This window comes from Sus scrofa, chromosome 8 (genome assembly GCF_000003025.6).
Source record: "Sus scrofa isolate TJ Tabasco breed Duroc chromosome 8, Sscrofa11.1, whole genome shotgun sequence".
Lineage (NCBI taxonomy): Eukaryota > Metazoa > Chordata > Mammalia > Artiodactyla > Suidae > Sus > Sus scrofa.
Genome location: NC_010450.4, coordinates 37,963,905 through 37,971,922, shown reverse-complemented (window position 1 = coordinate 37,971,922; position 8,018 = coordinate 37,963,905). Strand labels below are relative to the sequence as shown.

At 46.4% G+C, this 8,018-nt stretch overlaps 1 protein-coding gene across 1 annotated transcript in view; it reads left to right on the top strand.

Annotated features, from left to right (window-relative positions):
• CNGA1 (cyclic nucleotide gated channel alpha 1) overlaps nt 2,988-8,018 on the top strand; it is a 72,476-nt gene continuing 67,445 nt past the window's right edge. The window contains exon 1 of the mRNA XM_021101171.1: nt 2,988-3,630. The gene's annotated coding sequence lies outside the window, so the exon portion shown is untranslated. The remainder of the gene's footprint in view (nt 3,631-8,018) is intronic.

Genomic DNA, 8,018 nt, shown 5'->3' with positions numbered 1-8,018 from the left:
AGCCTTGAAGTTCCCACAGGAGCCAGGGATGGAATTTATTTACTTGCAACCACTTGCTTCTAAATAAAATAGAAACTGAGAGCTCTGGGGAGGTATGGGAGGAGTGAGCAGTCAACTCTGAAATGATAATCAACAAATGTCCTCCATTCTTTTTTTTTTTCCCCCTCTCTTTTTAGGGCTGCACCTGCAGCATATGGAAGTTCCCAGCCTAGGGGTCAAGTCAGAGCTGCAGCTGCCAGCCTACACCACAGCCACAGCGACATGGGATCCAGGCTGCATCTTCGACCTATACTGCAGCTCATGGCAATGCCTGATCCTTAACCTGCTGAACGAGGCCAGGGATTGAACCCACATCCTCATGGAGACCATGTTGGGTTCTTAACTCACTGAGCCGAAGTGGAACTTTTCCATTCTTCTCTTCCCAATAGCCTCTTGCTTTCTGGCTGTTTAGCATGTGATCCACTATCTTCACTAGTAACAAACTGGAGCTGTAATCCATGTTGCCTTGATGCTGATTAGCTCAAACATGATTGGTAAATTGGGGAATTTTATTAGTATTCAGTGCCAATTGGGCACTTAAGTCTCTAGCACTTTAATGTTTTGAAGTGATCTGGAGTAATTTTTCTCACAATTAAAGAGAAAGCCTTAGCAATTCTGGGCTGATCCATTGCTTTTCCACACTGTTTCTCTTTCTAGTTATAGTATATAATCTCAGGTGGCCATTTGTCCTTCTTTTTGGTAGAGATCTTATTTTTTCCAGAACAATTTAACTTACCCATAAATTTTCTGTATCTCTCTTTCCCTATTTATAAAGATAGAGAAGAGTATATTATGTTAGAGGTTGACACCAGATTAATAGAAAAAAAGATACTTGAATAAATAGAGAAATATAAATCCATATAGACACATGAGTATTTAATAGGGGAAATAGGTTATCTTATGTCTATAGCAAGGATGGACATTTCCTCCCATCACTGCCAAGTATGTAAATAACCTGTAGCTATTTTATTTTGTCTGTAATTATCCTATCTTTCTTGGGTGCCTCTTCTGGTTGGGGAGTGCTGGGAAAACTCAATTTAGCTTAATCTTGTAACTAATCTAGTGCAAAAATGAACATACTTTCTGTGGATGAAGTGGGTTGTTGCTCAGATTTTGCCTTTTCCTGCCTCTGTGGCTGCCAGGGTAGCATCTAGGCATAGAAGAGAGAAGGGTGGCTTTATCCAGGGGTGATACTCAAAATAGGTACAATTAATTTGGCACTGGCACAGACCAATCAGAGTGGATGATGACTGCCCATAATCAGTCCAGCCTTTCCAATGCAGACTGTGACTATCAGCCCTGGCAAGGTGACCTGGAGGTGGTGACGTGAATGGGAGGGCTGCTTGGATTGGAACAGTGTCCCCTGGCACCTCTGGTCTCAACGTTTCTCACCAGCTGGTTGGCATTTGCAGACCATGTTGGTGGCTGGTGTGGGCTGGTGTTTCCTGACCTGGTCAGGACACAGAAGCCCTTCCTGGCTGACTCTACCTCACCCCAGTTCTTGCTGGCACTGTACCCACCTCCCCACCCCCAAGGCTCTACCATGATTTCCATTTGTCCCTTGGCATAGTAGCCAAGGCTGCAGGTCCACCTTAGCTTGAACAGTGGGTGCCATGACAGGGCTTCTGACTCTTAATTCAGCTGCTTCCTGAGTCCCCATCTTGAGCACATGTGGGCACTTCTGGGGCTTGCCCATACCACATGGGCACAGAGAGTGGCTCAGAAGGTTGAAATCCTGCAACTCCTCACCTCCACCCCTCCCCCCTCGCCACCCTGTGTGCTGTGCTTCCAGAGTTTTCTTACCATGGCTGCTTTCCAGACATGGTCATTGACTGTTTGTGAGATAACTCCCTCCAGGAGTCTGAAATATGAATCAGGGCTAACCCCCTCCAACACCGCGCTGCCCTTGACAGTGCCCTCCCCCTGGGCCTCCTGCCTCAGTGATACCTCTAACCCATCTAACTCCTGCCCACAAACCACTGGGCTAGAGGCTATGAGATTTTGCCTTTCTCTCCTGGTGTGATCCTCACACATTGGAATGACCGGAGAGCTCGTCAAAAATACAGTTGCCCGGGAGATCCCGTTGTGGTGCTGTGGAAACACATCCGACTAGTATCCATGAGGATGCGGGTTCGATCCCTAGCCTTGCTCAGTGGGTTGGGGATCCAGCATTGCTGTGAGCTCTGGTATAGGTCACAGACCTGGCTTGGATCCTGCAATGCTGTGGCTGGGGTGTAGGCTGGCAGCTGCAGCTCTGAGTTGACCACTAGCCTGGGAACTCCCATACGCACCAGGTGTAGCCCTTAAAAAAGAAAAGCAAAAAAAAAAAATACAATCGCCCAGTTCTCCCCACCTCATTCCTCTCCCCAGTCTGATTTAACCACTTTGAGGGGATCCGGGCATTGGTGGTTTTATAGCAAAGCAACCCAAGGGATTCTCACACAGGCTTGAGAGCCATGGTTCTCAAACGTCACTGCTTTTTAGGACCATCTGGGGAGTTTTTCAAAATCCCCATGCCCAGGCTGTCCCTTAGACCAATGAAATCAGAATTACTCGGGTGGTATTTTTGAAAGCTCCTGGGTATTCCAGTGGCAGTCAAATGTGACAACCACTGTTCTTCTAGGTCAATTCTTTTCAAGCTTTAATGGACACACAACCGCCTGGGGACTGTGTTAAAATGCAGGTTCTGATTCAGTAGGTCCAAGTGGGGCCTCACATTCTACGGCTTCTAACAAGCTCCCAGCTGATGCCAAAGGCGCAGATCCTTGGACCGTGTCCTTCTTCCCAGAGGGCATTTGCACGCTCACCTCTGTAGATGAACAGGATTCAAAGAGAGGGAAATTGGCTTCTGGGTAAGTGAAATTATTTCAGAGATATTATACCTATTTCATACTTCTTGGTAGGTGCGGGTGGCGGTGGGGGGGGTGGCGGTGGGGGGGGGAGGCGGAGCTTCCCTTCCCGAAGGAAAAAACAGGTCTCCCCAGAAGGAAAACTTGTTGCCTCTTCCTACGTGGGATATGGCTTTAAAACCTGGAGGTGTAGTGCCCATCCCTGGCTCTCAGGAAAAAGGCAAGAAGCTGAGGGCCCATGGGCGGGGTTGCCAGATCAAATATAGGATGCCCAGTTCAATTTGATTTCAGATGAACCACACACAATTATTTTAGGGTAAGTGTTGTCCCCTCTTCTCCTGTCGTGATCACCCCGAGAAATGAATAAACCCTCTATCCCAAATTCGGTTCAGAGGTGGAGGCTCTTGACATCATACACGGACCAAGAGGGTATGCAAGGTTTATGACACATATCGGAAGGTTTCTGGGGACATCAGGGAAAATAGGCTTCCCCAGCAGATTCAAAGGTAACTGAGAGAGCGGGGGCCGGGGGCAGGTGCCTTGGGGTTTTGTGGTGAGGAAGGGTGGGGCTGAAGAGAAGGGGCTGGGCCTGCGTGGCTTGTACTTCCAGCTGGTACCAGAAGAGGGAGCTGCAGGGCTTACCTGTTTGCTCAGGTGTGGGCAGAAGAGCAGGAGGCCGTGATGGGGCTTGAAAACTGTCATCAGTCAACACATCAAACATGGAGTCAGACTCTTTGTCACAGTAAGTGTGTTCCAAAGGTTGTATGGACATACTTTTGCGAAAGGTGTGTGTTGTTTGTCCGGAATTCAGATGCAATGGTTTGAATGTTGATGGGTGGTGGTTGCTGTTAAATCGGGCAGCGTTCTCTGTAGAGCAGAAAGATGCAAAGGGTATGAATCCTCCTGGCGTTGTTGAACCACTGCACCACCTCCGAAGTGCCCACATCTAGGCGTCTGGCCCTAGGAGATAAGTGACTCCCTATTTCTCTAAGCCAATATTAGATGTTCGATTACCTGAAGCCAAGCCCGTTCCTAAGAGATACATCTCTGCTGACTCTTCTGGAGGCAGCGACCTGACTACAGACTTCTACCGAGGTGCAGATTATGCAGTGCATTTCAAAGATAGGTGAAATCTGTCTAGGAAATTGAAAGCAACCACAGCCAACGGACATGTGTGTAGATTGTCTTTGAATACTTTTAAAAAAACAACTTTGCAATTGGGATGTGACTTTTATAGGAGGGGTCTTAGATCTGTGGTTTGCAACGCTGGCTGCATATTCAAATCACCTGGGGAGCTTCTGACACTATCGTGGCTGGACCCCACCCTCAGATGTTTGTTTTCATTGTTCCTGGGTGGGGTGCAGGCATGGTAAGTTAAAAAGTCAGGCCCAAAAACCACCGCCCGAGACAAAATGCTTTATGTTGTATAGCTATGTTCACTGGGGGCCAGGGTTACCTGTGAAGTTTTTTAAAAGGTGAAACAAAGGGAGAAAGATGTCTCATCAATGCTCGTTGACTAACAGCTGTGCAACTAGTGGTCCCTTAGTAAGCATTGCATGCTTTAGCCAGCCTGGCTTTGGCCACCACCATGGCTGGGGAATCAAAGCCAAGGACACTGGGGAGCACAGTGGCTTTTTACAAAGAGCCAGAAATCCAGAGGCAGGGAGTTTGCAGCTTCTCCTCAGCTGATGGCAGCCTACCAGGTTTCTGGAGAAGATATTCAAGGTATCAGAGAACTTGGTAGAGGATTCTATTCTGTCCACCTCATCCGGGGACCACACGACGTGCAGAATTCCATGACATCTCAGGGAAGGGCAGGAAGTCCCAATATTTTTCAAAGGGGGTTTATGGTCTTTTGGAATCAGCTGATTGATGGGGGGAATGAAAGTCAGGTGTGGACTTCTGCCTTGGAAAGGAAGCCTCATTTTCTTGTCTGCTTGTGAACCAAATCGGACGTGTTACTGTTTTGCTTCATGTCTCAGATCTCAACCTGTAGGTCTCATTGGTGATTCTGAAGTCACGGCCTTTTGGGGACACTGAACACGCAAATGTGTTTGGTGGGAGACTTTTTTCCTTTCTTTTTAGGGCCACACCCATGGTGTATAGAAGTTCCCAGGCTAGGGGTTGAATCAGAGCTACAGCTACCGGTCTACACCACAGCCACAGCAATGCTAGATCCGAGCCACATCTGCCACTTACACCACAGCTCAAGGCAATGCCAGATCCTTAACCCACTGAGTGAGATCAGGGACCGAATCTGCATCCTCATGGATCCTAGTGGGGTTCATTACTGCTGAGCCACAACGGGAACTCCTGGGTGGAAGCCTTTAATCTCTGCTCTGCTGGACTGTCAATCCTTCCTCTGTGAAGACGGACCTTGGGTCCGTGGGTCGTGGGGACCTGCTTGGGTCGTGGGGACCTGCTTCATCCAGCCCCAGCTCCTCCAAGCTGCACAGCCAAACAAATAATAGAACGGCTTGATCTTGTTGGACCAGTTCCTCCACGATTTATTGTCCTTTGGCTGAAGGCTAATCTCCTTTCACCAGGCACCTCCCCATAGCAGGGGAACTGCTGCGTGTAACCTGAATTGACATTGAATTCCTTAGGTCTGCCTGATTTTAAACCAGTTTGGTTCTCACGGTGAAACCTCATCGAGGTGTCTCTGGTGGTGTCCCTCCTTTTTGCCCACATGAACTCAATCCGCAGCCTCCCCTTGGCTGGGTGTCTACCTCAGTACTTGCTAAAAAGACTGAATCACTGCCTTCCTTCAGTTTATACCCTATGATTCTGCTCTCCCAGACTCGCAAAGCCTCGCCCTTTTTTCCGTGCATGCAAGGTTACTCAGAAGGAATTCAGTTCACATGAGGTAACAAGGATATAAATAAAACCCCCTCTAGCCGTAGGAATTTATTTTCTGTCTGTTTCCTGCTAGGCTTGCCCATGATAACCCAGCCTGACGGTTCCATGGGTTAAGAGGAAGAGGGATCTCGTTTATTCAAGCATAAAACCCTTCTGGTAATATGATGAGATGTTCATATGAAAACAAAGGCCAAAGCTAATTGAGTGACAAGGAGAGCTTCTGAGCTAAAGGGCCCATTTGTGGTCTATGAAATAATCTGTTTTATTGGGTTGAGGTTATGGGCTGTTTGGAGTTTATTTTCTGAATGTTTGTTGGAAATCACTAACTTGAGAAGGAGCCATATACCTTTACTCAGAATCCATTCCAGTGAGGATATAGAGACTTTATCCATAGATGCTAAACAATCAGGGCCATTTTTGGTTTTTGTGGTGGGTTGAGATCCTATAAAAGGCATTCACGATGCACAAGCTTTATTTTTTTTTTAAGTATAGTACTTTTACGGTACCTCGGGAATTTTTTTTTTTTTAATATTGAAATATAGTTGATTTGCAAAGTTGCATTAGTTTCAGGTGTTCAGTAAAGTGATTCACATATACATGTATATTCTTTTAAGATTTTTTTGCCATTATAGGTTATCAAGATATTGAGTATAGTTCTCTGTGCTCTACAGTAGATCCTTGTTGGTTATTTATTTTAGATATAGTAATGTGTATATTTTAATCCCACCCCCCTAATTTATCCTTCCTTCTCTTTCCCCTTCGGCAGCCCTAAGTTTCTGTTTTGTAAATAAGTTCATTTACATCATTTTTAAAAAGATTCTGCATATAAGTAATGTCATACCATGTGTGTCTTTCTCTGTCTGACTTATTTCACTTAATATGATAATTTCTAGGGCCATCCATGTTGCTGCAGATGGCATTATTTCATTATTTTTTATGACTGAGTACTATTCTATTGTGTATATATATATATATTGCATCTTCTTTATCCACTCATCTTTAAATGGACACAGGTTGCTTCTATGTCTTGGCTATTGGAAATGATGCCACAAGCTTTCGGGCCAGACTGAGTTGCATGCTGGCAGTAGGAGTTACTGGTTGGATTACGGAAGGCAGAGAGTGGGAGGGGATTCTCAGATCATGGTACTCAGAGCATGGCTTTCATCTCCACTCCCAACCCCATCCATCCACTTCCTTCCAGTCAAGTAGTTGCTGGGGCCTACTCGTGGCTGGGTGAGATGGAGGTCCACGTGGTCTTAGGAGTGTCCCAGTGCAGAAAACTGGTGTGAAACCTTGTTGTTGAGGGCTAGACAAACTCCTGAGGCTGGTGGAGCCTGGCCCGAAGAGATTTCTGCCCTGTCTCTCCCCAGCCAAGGGGAAGTTCTACCTATAAAAATGAAAATGCCTTCTAACTCAAAGGTTTTCTCCCATACCAGTGGTATTTCTGAAAATCCACTTTTGGAGTTCCTGTTGTGGCTCAGTGAAAACAAATCTGACTAGCCACCATGAGGACACAGGTTCGATCCCTTGCCTTGCTCAGTGGGTTAAGGATCTGGCGTTGCCGTGAGCTGTGGTATAGGTCGCAGACATGGTTTGGATCCTGTGTTGCTGTGGCTGTGGCTGTGGTGCAGGCTGGCAGCTGCAGCTCCAATTTGATCCCTCGCCTGGAAACCTCCATATGTTGCAGGAGCAGCCTTAAAAAAAAAAAAGAAAAAAAAAATCCGGTTTTCCCTCAAGAAAGGTTTTCTGTGATTTGTAACTGAAATGCGAAAAAATATCTTCGGTAGTCAGCTGTCTCAAAAAGCTTTTTTTGCAACCGAAGCTTTCAGTTGGGAAAAACATGTTGTCCATTGTTATAGATGAAATTTAAGACTCTTTGTAACCTTAGCTTACCTCTTAGAAACTGCCTGTGCCCTGCAGTCAGGGTGCTGAAATGTTCAGTATAGGTTAACACAGCTTTCTGGGGGAAATTGAAGTTAACTCTGCTGAGATGTGCTCCACCAAGGCTTCCTTGGTCGCGCCTACATTCCGTGGGCCGGGTGGTTTGGGGTGTTGGGGGGCTTGGACTTTGGTTTTCATTCTGGTCCTACGTGACAATGTGATTTCAGGAATTGCAAATGATTCCTGTTCGTTTGTAACAGGGAGGGAAAGAGGGGGTGTGGGACATGGCCTTCTGTACCCTAGACAGTTCATTTCCATAGAAACAACCTAGAGAGTTGTTTTCAAACATGAATTGACATCAAAACAGGGAAAACTGATAAAGTCACGGTG